Genomic DNA, 14,315 nt, shown 5'->3' with positions numbered 1-14,315 from the left:
AAAGTAGGACCACTAGTAAGGCGCACCTGGTATACATTGATTAAGTTAAAAGCCTGTGTTGAGCACGCAGTAAGAGTATGGGGCTTAAGATACAAAAAAATGACGCGTGTACACAACGTCGCCCTAGAAATAGTGGAACCCTTAAGGGACGAGGACGACAAACTTAAGGAATAATTGGTGTAACCTACATTCACCCCAAGAAATAAAGGATATAGGTTAGGGTAATGCTATTACTTCAAGAAAACCTTAAGTAGTTATCGTCGGAATACTAGCACTGCCTAATTAGAATTGGAACGATTACAGGTGCTAAGTAATTCTTGGAAACGGAAAAGTAGAAGGTGGCCTTGGACGAGTTGTCCCTTGGGTCACATTATTCGAGTACCAATTAGTAGACAAGACATCACATTAGATATGGAAAGGTTCTCGTCGCTTCGTAATTTAGTCAAGGCTCCATACGCGGATAGTCAGGTTATAAAATATGCAGATAGACGGGGACATGATGCAGTATCAAATAGATTGGTGAAAGGAATTGGATAAAAATTGAGATTGGACATAGAGATGTAGAACAAAGTATAGATAAATGAAAGTACGAGTACCCTCTAAAGGGGGGAAGTTAATGAGAAAATGGCAAAAGTAAGGTGAAGTTTGTGACGAGACCCTGAACAACATAACACTAGAAGGCGGCTGTATATAAAAAGAAAGAAAAAGAGTAACCATGAAAGGATATCAACCAACTTAAGAGACATTACGAAGGATAATGACAACATGCTAGACCAAAAGCCAAAACGTTGGTTATAGAGTTAGTCGCAAATGATGTTGCGATAGATAAATAACCAAAGAAAAAGGAATAAAAAGCCTCCTGTGGTAGAAAATGAGGAGAACACAAAGTGAATAGAGGATAGTAGAGCTAAAGGTCTACGCCGATACTGGATGCAAGATAATAGATAAAAGGACAGGGCAAAACATAAAGACTCGCGAGACAACGCTGAGGTTAATCTGGAGCTGAGTAGAGTGCCCCACACATTATGGCAAGGATTACAATGAAACACGACACGAAGACTTCCCAGGGAGGTCACCCATCCTAGTATTACTCTCACCCCAGCACGCTTAACCTCAAAATTCGGATGGAACTTAATGCGTTAGTGCTGGTATGATCACGCGCGATGGAAGAATCAGAACTAGCGGCGGAGGAACGACATGAGATTATGTTCCTGGAATACTATATGTTACGTTAAGGAAATTGTAACAGGGGCTTAAGCAAAATAAGAAAGATTAGCTAATTGCTAACTGACGACACATTCAAATGCCACAGCTCTTCAACATAGTACCAGTTAATGAGAGGAAAACCACAAAATGGCTATTTGGCCAGTGGATGAGGGAATTTCGACACTACTTGGCAGCCAACTCTGAGAGCGAAAAAGCAAAACCCAAAAGGTAAGGGTACCAGTTGATGTAATTTACGGATGATATGAGGTAATACTCAAGGTTGAAAATTCCACAATATGACCGGGACTACAAGACTCACTTCGCACTCCATCGATAGATGGCTATAAAAGGAATGTTACTAGTGGATTAACGATATTAGTCCCTGCCTCTTCGATCAAAGTTTACCTACTCCACCGAGAAAGTGTAAAATTGTAGAGTAAAAGAGTGGTAGGACCTTACGGAGTCCCCATAGCTATTATTCCAGGCAAAGAAGCCCAAGTTATAATTAACTACTGAGAGATGCAAAGATAGGTTAAGCCAAACTATCGAGATGGAATTGGTACTACGGGTGACATAATACATGGCCACGATTGGGACAATGATCTCCCCCGACATCGTATATAGGATAAGGGAGAAAAAGTCGAGGTAAAACATGAGGACTAGCGGTATACTGCTAGGATACTTCTTGTACCCTCTCGTCATTTTGTAAGGGAGAAAAAGACACAGGGTAATGTGTCTAGAGGATTACAAGTGGGGGTAAGGAAAGTGGTGAAAGAGTTTAAATGAAATTGTCAAAACTAATTAGTTACTACAGGATGACGAGCTTATATGCCAAAATTCCTTCGGAATTATACCAGATCATGTTACACAAAGCACAGAACGACTACGAGAGCCATTATATGAGGGGACTGCAACATTATTCGGTAGCCAACCCTAAGGATTGGAAAAAAGGGGAGAAGGACCCAAAAGAGCGAATGCCAGTTAAAGTTCTGAAAAGAGTTGAGAAGGACTATACGAGGCTAACGAATCAGCTTATTTGCTTTCAAACAAAACCACTTATGCAGCTGGAACTAGGTGAAGTTATAGGACAAGAAGGTAATAAGGTTCTGTGAGGTTTTCCCAGCTAATATCTCAGATAAAGGAACTTCAATTATGATTAACGTCTAGAGATCAGTCCAAGAAGAGGTCAGAAGCACCGACAGGCCTTCGTACCGCATTTTCCATGGGCTACTGAATAGGCTGAGCATACTATCAACTGCTAGAAAATATATTGCGAGCTTATGAGGATAGCTTTAAGTGTAGCTAGGGCTATCATCCACCACTTATTGAGTTTACCTACGAGAAGGGCTACCGTTCTAGTATTCAGATGACCCCCCTACAAGATGTTGTAAGGCAGAGTATATGAGTCCCCCTGTTGGGGAAAATACTAAGCCGATAGGCCGAACAGGATTAAGTAAACTATTGACTAATAACCTAGAGTCGACAGAAATGATATACAGATAATCGACGTCGACATTCAGAGTTCAAATTGATGATTGGATATTCATAACGGAGTCACCCAGAAAAGGGAACTTAACCCAAAATATATTAGACTGTATCAAGTTACTCATAAAGTGGGCAGCGTGGCTGGTAAGTTGAGCTTACCACCTCATTTGGAAACTATACGCACAGTCCATCAGATGGAGATACTTCGCAAAGGTACTGATGAGCCACCTAGGGTATATTCTATAGATGGTGTCCAGAAGATAGAATCCTGCGAGGAACAACCTATCGCTATCTTAGATCGACAAGCTAGAAGATTGTGGACTAAAGACGTGCCTTTCATCAAGATATGGTGGAAAAACCAAAACCAGAAAGAGAGTGACCGGGGAAACTGAAGAGAGCATGAAACACAAGTATTCTCACCTATTCCCGACGTCAGCAGCTAACCCCAACTCCGGAAACTCGTATATTAAGTGCTTGGGTAGAAGTATGTATTATGGAAACAATAAAGAATCTCCCTACGATTTGTATAAGGTGTTAAGGGACGTTTTGTCTAACATTCGGGGATGAATGTTCTAAAGGGGGGAAGGATGTTACACCCTAGGCTTTTAAAACTCGGAATGTCTCATAAGTTCATTAGACATTATCATGTGAGATGGATATGCTACGACACTACCAAACGACTCTAATGAAGGGAGAATGTGATACCCCATAGTAGAGAAGGTTGGAAATGGAGTCATAAGAATCCGGAAGGAATTGGAGGCCAAGTAATGAGTCGTAGGACTCGATTTACCTACGTAAGCTACTAATTTGGAAGTTTTACATACTTAAGCTATTGGAGTACGTACCAAGCTTGCGTAGCACGGATTACATAGGCTCTTAAAATAAGACGAGATTACAAACATATGAGAGGGAGCAAAAACTAGTTTTCGAACTTACGAAAGTGAAGCAAGCAGGTTACAAGCAAGCACCTCAAGAAATCAGGTGATGAGCAAGAGGTGACTCACCTACTTGGGGTGGACCCCGCTGCCACATGGCAGTATGTGATTGGCCACAAGGATTGAGGTGGCACCCTAAAAGGTTGCCACGTGTCACCCTAGGGGGCTGCCATGTTGCACCTTCTAAAGAGGGGTATATATGTGTGTTAAGTGACTCTTAGTCATATTTTACATCAAAATATCCAGCCAAAATAAAGAGAAAAAAACGTGAAGAACACAAGGAACAAGGCAGCCACAATTTTGAGAAATTAAAGGTAAGTTCTTCAATTTTTCTCCGTGAATTAATTATCTATGGTGTTTGTCAATATATAGAGATGTATATATGTGTCTTACGATGTATATGGAATTAATTCTTCAGCTTTGAACTTGAGAGAAAATTGAAAGAACAAAGAGAGAAAATATTAAAAACTAGTTAACAAACCTGTTTTTGGAGGGAACAGTTGTTAGTAATATTAGTATAACTTCTTGTGTATAGCTTCATTTTGGGTGATTCCATATGTTTTGGAAACCTATTTCATAGGTATATAACTTTCATTTATACTTTCAAATCCATTTTTGCTTTTAGCTTCTCGAAAAAGGGTGATGAAGTGTAGAGGAGGTACTTCCCAGATTTTGGGTTTGGAAATCTTACACGGATTGCTGTTGGTGTTTTCGGCATATCATTTTGTACAAAATTGATGTAGGGGTGATTCAAAATTGTATGCGACCCTAAGAAACATGTCTATAACTTTCATGAGGACATAAATCCTGTTTCCCTCCATTACCCCTTCGAAATGAAGAGACAAGGTAAAATAGTACGCTATCCAGAATTCACGTTTTGATAATCTTGAGTGAGTTCTTGCTGCAACAGTGTAATGTATTGTTGCAGGGTCTAAATGCATTCTAAAAGGGATGTGGATGTTGCTGGTTTCATCCACACTACCCCTCATTGCGTATAATAAAAGGCGTTACAAAATAAAGGCTAGACTCCCTATTGTGATATAGTATATTTGAATAAGTCGTTTGGAATTTATGTTGTATATTGTTGGTATGGATTACTTAAAAATATGCTGCAGGTTGTTGTTATTGGTTGGCTGTAGGTCTTAGGGACCTAATTGGAAATTTGGATAGGGCACATTATAGGGGAGGTACTGTCCAATTTTCGTTAACGCCTTGACAAACTAAAGAACTAGTCGAGGAAACAACTAAGGAAATAGATTCCATTAATACTAAGGTGTAACCTAAGATGCTGGAAAACTAAGAGTAGTTGATATTCGTATTACTTTCATAATGAATAGGTTCAGAGGACGAAGGGACAAGCAGGATAAAGAGTAACTCCCAAGAGGTATGTGAAGCTTCTCTTGGTATGTTTTTGGTATAGGTATGTAAAGCCTATCTTTTCTCTTCTGGCATGTCTTAGATGTAAGCAGGATATGATATGAGCTTTGGGGGTAATTCCATTCCCAAGTTCTGAATATGACTTCAGGACCCTCACTCACTTTTGAATGTTAAACTTTAAAGTAGTAAGCTGCTATCCTCGAGTCTTCTATATGACTGTATAATAATTGATTCGACTAAACTCTTATTTGTAAAAAAGAAAGGCTCTAAGATAATCAATGCTCGGACTACTATAATTTCACATTGGCATATGTCTAAGATTTCTAAAAACTCCCTTTTACATAGTCCTTAGTGACAGTTAGAGAGTATACGTCAGATACTTTCTGCCCTACTCCCCAGGTGATGGTTCACTTGTTGACTTCATTGAGTCTCAGATAATGATTTAAACTGTGTTTTGTTTCTCACTACTCTACTCGTGTATATTATAGCACTTCTTTCACTGAGTTTCGGGTTGGGTCTGTTATCGTGCACAACTCACTGCATTGTACACCGAGCCCTTCACTAGAGGGTCGGGTACATATGTATATATATATGATGATGATGTGTTGTAATAAGGTGATGATGGCGCGGGGCCTAATACTGATACTACATATATGATATACCGAATCCTTGAAAGGGCCGGCTATATTATACAATTTGAGCATGCATGCTTTTATGACTCATAGAGTACAAGTACAGGTTTCAAATTTTGATAGTTTATCCCCTGTTTCTCTACTTGTGATATGCTTCCAATTGTATTATGTTATGTTTTACATCCTCAGTACATATGTCGTACTGACCCCCTTTCTTTGGGGGGCTGCGTTTCATGCTCGCAGGTACATGTACGAGTTTTGAGAGTCCGTCAGCTTAGGATTCCGCTTAGCTCAGCTGAAAAGGGCTCTATTGTATCGGAGCCTAGTTTTGGCACTAGCCACTAATGTATATCATTGTTTTATTTATTCAGGGGTACGGCGGGGGCCCTGTCCCACCATATGTTGTCATTATTATTTTTAGAGGTCTACAGATATGTATATATGGGTTGTGTATGTCAGTTTGATTCAGCTGGGTCTACATGATATATGATATCTGTTATTATGTTATAGCAGCCTTGTCGGCTTGCGTGCCCTATCATGTTGTGATACAAGCGAAAAGGGCTACAGGTTTATGAAAATGTTATCGCCTAGTGGGGCTCTGTTATATGATATTATTTTATTTACAGTTCAATGTGACCACATCTGATAGATATATATATGGGGGGTCCAGGCCGGACCCCAATCGCGGCCTACGAGGTTGGGTCGTGACATGTTATCATCTCTCATACTAATGTCAGCCTCCACCAAACTGAGCTCCAACTAAATACTCAAGTTACTGCTGCTGATAACCAAGCTCAGAACAAAGGAACTATGGCTAAGGACATGGGTTCACTAGCCAACACTAGTAAGTTGGGTTCTACTGCTAAGAAGAACAAATTGAGCAAAAAAAGAAGAGATGCTATCAAAAAGAAAAAAGAGGAACTGAATCTCAACATGGTGGAATCTCAGACACCTAGTGGAACTAATGCTCAACAAGAAGAACCTATGGCTAAGGATATGAGTCAATGGTTTGTATTGGAGGATGATCAGATTTGGATGGGTATTACCCAATATAATCCCCATAATCTGAATACACCTCCTAATCAAAATCCTAATATCTCTAGTACCAAGTATACACTCAATACCAAACCTACCCCCTCTCCTGAATTTGATGAATATAGAGTTTTAGACTCTGAAAATGAGATTGATAAAGACAACCATTTAGGAGAGGAGTAGGATGAGGATGAAGCGATCAGTGAACACTTGATCAGAGCTTTCAGTCCTTCTAGTGCCACTGGAATGGAGGAAGAGATCCAACAAGTGACTAACAATCAAGGGCCATCTCTTAGAGGATTTCACAAAACTGAGTTCACCACCAAAGAGACTAGTCCTACCAATTCTGCTCCTGCTGGTAGACCAATCACAAGGTGTTTTAAATCCAAAATATCTCAATGATTAGTAGTTACATTTGGAATGTTAGGAGTGTTAATATACAAGGTGTCATGGAAAGAATCAAAACCCTCAAAAATATTTATCAATTTTCTCTCATTTCTATTCTAGAACCTTTTTCTGACAATTCTCACCTCTATAAATTCAGAAACTATCTCCAAATAGATCATGCTTTACATAATACTAAAGGAAAAATTAGGTTGTTTTGGACCAAGGATATGGATTGTAAAGTTCTTGGTAATGATGAGCAACATATCACATGTCAGATTTCCCATATTTTGTCCCTCCATCCTTTTATCATCACTTTTGTCTATGTCAAGTGTAAAGACCAACTCAAAAGTCCTCTTTGGGACAGTTTACTCCAACAGTCTAGCACCTCCCTACCTTGGTGTACTGTAGGAGATTTTAATGTTATAACTGCCCCTTTAAAGAAGCTTGGAGGTGTCATCTACAATTGAGAAAGAGCCTTGAATTTATCAGTGTTATTGAGGCATGTGGTCTCATAAATATTGGTTTCAGTGGCCAAAAATATACTTGGTCCAATCTAAGGGTTATTAATTTTAGAATCTGGAAGAGATTGGACAGGGCAATGGTTAATGATAAGGGGTTAGATATAATGCCTGTCACATCTATCACTCATCTTCATTCTTTTGAGTTTGACCATTGTCCACTTCTTATGGAAATGATAGAGACTCAGCACAATCCCATCAGATACTTTAAGTTTCTTAATTGTTGGGCTGATTAACCTTCATTCAAGGAAACTGTTACTAACTGCTGGAAAAAGGGACTTGGAAGGTAATCCAATATGGATTTTCCATCAGAAAATGAAGAGATTGTAGCCACCCTTAGCAACTGGTCCAAAGCTGAATTTAGAGATATCTATGCTAAGGTGAAATAATATGAGGAAAAGGCAAGAAAAGTTGAAGAGGATCTTATTAACATGCAGTCTGATGATAATAGAGCTAACATCCATGTCATCAATGCTGAATACATAAGATACTTGAAATTGGAGGATTTTATGCTCAAGCAAAAGACTCAACTACACTCATTTAACAAAGAGGACACTAAATCCAGGTACTTCCATGCCTTAATTAGGGGTAGGAGGAGGAAACTTCACGTCCACAAAATCCAAAATGAGGAAAGGAGTTGGTTACAAGAGGATGAGGTAATTACTAAAGCTGCTTGTGAGCACTTTTAACAAATCTTCACTAGAGAGGAAAAATATATTCATGAACAGGCTCTCCAATGTATTCCGGAATGATCACAGAAATTCAGAATGATGCTCTTCAATCCTTATCTACTATGGAGGAGATTAAAATAATTGTTTTCTCTATGAACCCCAACTCAGCTGCAGGGCCTGATGGCATGAATGAACTATTTTTCCAAACATGCTAGGGATATTATTAATGCTAATCTACTGCAAGTTTGTCATGACCCAACTCCGTAGGCCGTGACTGGTGTCCAAGCTGGACACTTGCGTGTACCCCTGTTAACTATAAGTAAATCATGCTTAACTTATAACTTAAAGAGATAGAATATTATCTCAAACTGTCATATGTTTACATATTGGCACAACTCGTCTCTTGAGGAGACACAACTTATCAATAGATAACATAGTACATAAGCCGATGAGGCTGTCATAGCATGTGTGGTCATCCCATTATATACATATACGCGAGCCGACAAGGCTTCCACTATGAAAGGGAGCATCCCAAAACATAAGTCATATAAACATAACTGAACACATATACACACAATCTACACATATTTCTACAGACTTCTAAGAGTGTCAACGGTATCATATGGCGGGACAGAGCCCCCGCCATACCCCCGAATAAATGAATATATACTTCAAAAGATCAATACCAAAAATCTGGGCTCCGACATAATAGAGCACTTCTAAAATCACTGAGTGGAAATCCTTAGCTGGCAAATCCCCAAAATGCGAGTTTGTACCTGCGGGCATGAAATGCAGCCCCCCGAAGAAAAGGGGTCAGTACGATATATGTACTGAGTATATGAAGCATAACATATCAGGAGACAAGTATGATACTCAAGAAATCACTGTACTTGTGCCTTACGAAATAAAATCATGCATGATCATATAATATATCATATCTGGCCCATTATAGACTCCGTGAATCTATCATATACATGTATCATATTTGGCCCATCATGGGGCTCGATGCCATCATCACATCATTATGTCATCATATATATATATATATATATATATATATATATATATATATATACACCTTATTCGGCCCTTTAGTGAGGGACTCAGTGAACAATGCAATAAATCTGCGCACGATAACATGCCCGGCCCGAGACTCGGTGAAAGATGTGTTACAGTATGCACAAGCAGAGTACTGTATAACCATATGCAAATTAAATCATCATCTGACACTCAATAGAGTAATCAAGCAAACCATCACTTGAAGATTAGGGTAGTAATCATCTCAAGTACCCTCTAAATGTCATTATAGATCATATCAAATGGAGCCTCAGGAATTATAGACATGTATCTATACAATGCAAATAGCTTATGAAATCAGAGACATTTTTCATCGTAGAGTCCTTAGGAATAGGAGCTTATAATATACATCCAATTACTATTCAACATATAGAAGGCTCGAGTGTAGTAGCTCAACTACTTCAAGAGTTTTACCGTCAAGAAGTGAATAAAAGTCATGAATCATACTCGGAGCTTATGAATGGAATTACCCCCAAAGCTTATATCACATATCACTTATGTCTAAGACATGCCAAAAGAAAAGAAGGGATAGGCTTTACATACCTTTTATGGATCAACCGTAACCACGCTTGCTTCGTTACCCTTTGAATCTATTTAACACCAAAGTAATACTATTATTAATAAACTACAACTTTCTACCTTATAAATCTATAACCAACTACCCATAGGAATCATTTCCTCGTTCACACTTCTAGATTAATATTTTGGTTAGTTAAGAACTTAACGGAAATCAGGCAACATTTCTCCTATATAACTCGCCTAACTCGAGCTTCCAATTAACCTCCGATTAGCACAGCCACACCAATAACGACAACCACCATTCATATACAATAAAACTACTTCAACATTACTCAATACAAGTTTCAAACAACCCATCCAAAATCATGACATCAAATTATGATTTTTGATCTTTATTTCGTAAAACCACAACCACATGGAAAGGAGTATAACTGTAACATCCCCTAAAAAAATTGTATACGATATTTTAATTCTCACCAAAAAAATAATTCAACCTCTATATTTTGGTTATAACATTTCATAGGATGGTCCAAATTAGATGATTCAAATTTTTGAGTAACCACAATATCATTACCTACAACTTTTGTGAGATCATATTTTAAATTACAGAGGTTAAGTAGGTCAAATAAATTAATTATTATAAGACAGGATGCTGTGATGGAATAGAGTATTTATAGAAGAAAAATCATATCTCACTGTAGGTTGCTCCAAATTGGTTGATTATTGAACGACATGAAACTAGAATTCCATATCTACAATTTTTATGTGACAAATTCCTAATAAGGAATTTATCTTATTCAAACGCAACTCTAAAAAAGAGTATTCTGGTAAAGAGAACTCATCTCATCTACCATGGAAAGATCTAGAACCCTTTGACATCATCCATGACATCAAAATCCTCAATTGAATTTTCAAGATCATCCTTTGTAATTATTTTTATTTATTGTTAGTTCCCTCTTCTACACCTATAAATACCTACCTTATTTCCTCATTTTATTCATCAAGCTTTCTCAAGCAACTCTTCTTTGTATACACTTCTTTACTCATTCTCAAATATAGTTTTAGTTCTTAGTAGTGAAGAAATACTATTCCGGTAATTCATATACTCCGGATAGTACACAAAATGTTCTGACGAGGAGAAAAGCTAGGACTCAAGAGTGTTCATTAAGTCCCTCGGTTTCGACTAAAGCTTCAAATTTTAGGTATGTAAGGCTTCAATGAGAGTATATCTTCCACTCTCATGCTTAAAGTATTTTAATTATATGATAAACTATGTTTATTTTCTTTAAGCTTTACTCTAAGTTATGTGGGTGTTTATTCGTGGGTTCTTCCACCCATGTAGTCCAAAAACTCTTTCAATTTAAATCTCTTGATTTCAAGTAATATTTTATTGTGGGTAATTCTTATTTTTACTTAATAGCATGAATTATGGTTAAACTAATAATTATTGGTCTATTTTGATGCAACATAATTTCATATGTAAGAATTGATGGTTTGCAAGTAATTTCTCTATTTATCTCTTTAAAGGTTCTTAAAATTCATGGTGGGTTATTTAAAGCATGATTTTTAATTAATGGATTTCAAAGTATTTATGTATATTTATTTACATATATATTTGCAAGTTGAAGTGATTTGAACCCACCTAGTTTTACTATGTTTTCAATAAAGTTTGGCTTGAAAGCTTTGACTCCAAATGAATGTTTATGAAAGCAATATCTATGATCAAAAGGGGGTCTTATGAAATGAAAGAATGATGAAATGATATGAATGATGGATTCTTTATACAATAAGGACAATTCTTGTATATTTGAATTACCAAATGTTTTAATGAGCTATTCTACCAAATATGATATTTGAATTCTCAAGCTATATGCTATGACTATTTTGAAGTATTAGCCTATTCCGTGGGGTTGACTTAGCACCAAATGAGTCATTGAGGTGGGATTCAATAAGGGAATCCTAGTAGCAACCTCTTGTCTCATTAACTATGTGCCAACATAGGAGACCTGTAGGCTTAGGCTAATGGATCCATGAAAGCCCTTAAAGTTAAAGTTAAAGAAATGAATGAAGTTGATGGAGTTCTACCCGGTAAGTAGTCTCCCCGGCCAACGTACGGGGTTATGTTGGATTCCATATAATAGCTCGCATGGTCTTAAATGTCGGTTATGGTCATTTTCCCACAAAATAAATGTTTTAAAGGATATATATATGATTTATTATGAATTCATTACATTATGTTCCATATTACATAAATGTTTTAATGTTTCCTCAATGTTCATGCATCCTTACATACTTAGTACATTTAAAGTACTAACGCATATTCTTTTGCCTACATAATATCACCATGTAGGGACCAGTGATCCTCCTCGTTCTTCTCCACGTGGCTAGTTAAGATTTCGTTGAAGACTACTTTTGATGAGTTCCCATATTCTGGGAACAATACTCCTTTATCTTTCTAGCTTATGATATGTTGAGATATTTTACGATGACATTTCTTCTATTATGATTAAGGGTGAGCTAGAGACTTGTCTTAGCCCCGTTAAATCTAAAAGTTAGAGGTATTATTGGACATATGTAAGTTGAAGATTTACTATTATGATTTCCGCTTGTTTAGTTATCATCATTACCTATGAAAGGCTAAAAGAATGCTAAGAGGCTTGTTTGAGGTACTTTTGGGTTCCTCATTCGCCATGTCACGTCTAGGCCTAGGCTTGGGTCGTGACAATAACATGGTTGCAAATAATAGCACCTATCCATAGCTAGATTTTCAGACCTTCAACATACACGAATTACCTTCAAATATAACACCATGTAATTTTCTTACTTTCAACCCTACTTAATACAAAGTAATCTTTCCATTACAATACCATTAACTCCAATTTGAAAGAAAGAAACCCTACCTTAGCAACTTGGCTTCTCTATTAGGCCGAAAGTTAATGGCTTCACGTTGGACCTTCTTGCTTCCCCAACAATTAATTTACTTCGTTAAACACCTTTATTTGATTGAAGAATACCTTAGATAATTAATTTATGGATTAAAATTAGAGGCCTTACCTTGCTGCAGCTATGGTCGTGGCTCTCTTCTCCTTTCTCTCTAAAATTCTCAAAGTTTGAAGATAAGAAATGAAACCCTTAGTCATTAGTTAAAATTATATCACCACCTCTGGAAGTGACACATGCCAACCCCTAAGAGTGATACGTGTCCAGCCCCTACACATCCAGCTCATCCATGAACCCACCCCACTGCTGCCATGTGTCTTGATGGGGTCTACCTTAGTAGGTGCATCACCTACTTATGCCAAGTAGGTGCATCACCTACTTATGCCAAGTAGGTGCATCACTTACTTGAAGTAGGTGTATCATCTACTTACTCTCTTTCGTAGGTTCGTAATCTAGTCTCGCCCTGAGAACCTATGTAATCTTGGCTACTTAAGCTCGACATGTACTCAAGTAGCTTAATGATGTAAGACATCAAAACTGGTAGCTTACGTAGGTCGATTACCATGGCTTATTGTTTAGCCTCCAACTCCTTTTAAATCCTTCCAAACCTATTTCCAACTATCACTACTCACATAGTACTTCCTAGATAACATGGATCACATGGACACTTTAGAGACACTAAAAAAAACATGTTCCGATGTACAAAAATGCGGGGTATAACATCCTTCCCCTCTTTAGAACATTCATCCCCGAATGTTAATTAATATCATAAGGTCTTACAAGGATTTCAAGAAATATTTGTAATAGTTGTCATCCATAGGCTTCTTATTAATCAATTTAGGAGTTTAGATTACCTATAGACATAAGGAACAGGTAAGGATATTTATGTTTCATCTCTTCTTCAGCTTCCTAGGTCATCTCTTCTCTATTCTTATTTCACCACATTACTTTGGCGGAGGCCACGTCCTTGGTATGCAACCTTCTAACTTGGCAATCAAGTATGGTGATAGGGTGTTCTTCATAAGATAGTTCCTCTGTCACTTGGACATCATCCACGGAGAATACTCTAGAAGGATCACAAGTCCATTTGCAAAGCATAGACACATGAAAGACTCGATGTACTGCTTCCAAATCTGATGGTAGGTCCAACTCATAGGCAACTTTGCCTATTCTAAGAATAATCTTATAAGGACCAATATATCTTGGGCTAAGATTCCCTTTCTTGCCGAATCTCATTACCCCCTTTATGGGTGACACCTTTAAGAACACCCAATCATCAACCTAAAACTCTAAAGATCGACGTCGATTATCTATATATAATTTCTATCGACTCTGGGCTGCTAATAACCTCTCTTGAATGAGTTTCACTTTATCCATAGGTTGCTTAACCATGTCTGGGCCTATTAGTCATGTTTCACCTATATCAAACCAACTAATAGATGACCTACACTTCCTTCCATATAAAGCCTCATACGGTGCCATCTGGATGCTAGAATAATAGCTATTATTATAGGCAAACTCGATAAGTGGCAAATG

At 37.7% G+C, this 14,315-nt stretch overlaps 1 pseudogene; it reads right to left on the bottom strand.

Annotated features, from left to right (window-relative positions):
- Positions 1–1,042: 1,042 nt before the first annotated feature.
- LOC129875331 (5S ribosomal RNA) lies at positions 1,043–1,162 on the bottom strand (annotated as a pseudogene).
- Positions 1,163–14,315: the final 13,153 nt, after the last annotated feature.

The sequence above is a fragment of the Solanum dulcamara genome, chromosome 11, assembly GCF_947179165.1.
Source record: "Solanum dulcamara chromosome 11, daSolDulc1.2, whole genome shotgun sequence".
Taxonomy (NCBI): domain Eukaryota; kingdom Viridiplantae; phylum Streptophyta; class Magnoliopsida; order Solanales; family Solanaceae; genus Solanum; species Solanum dulcamara.
Note: the sequence above shows the minus strand (reverse complement) of the source record. Positions and strands in the feature narration are given on the sequence as shown.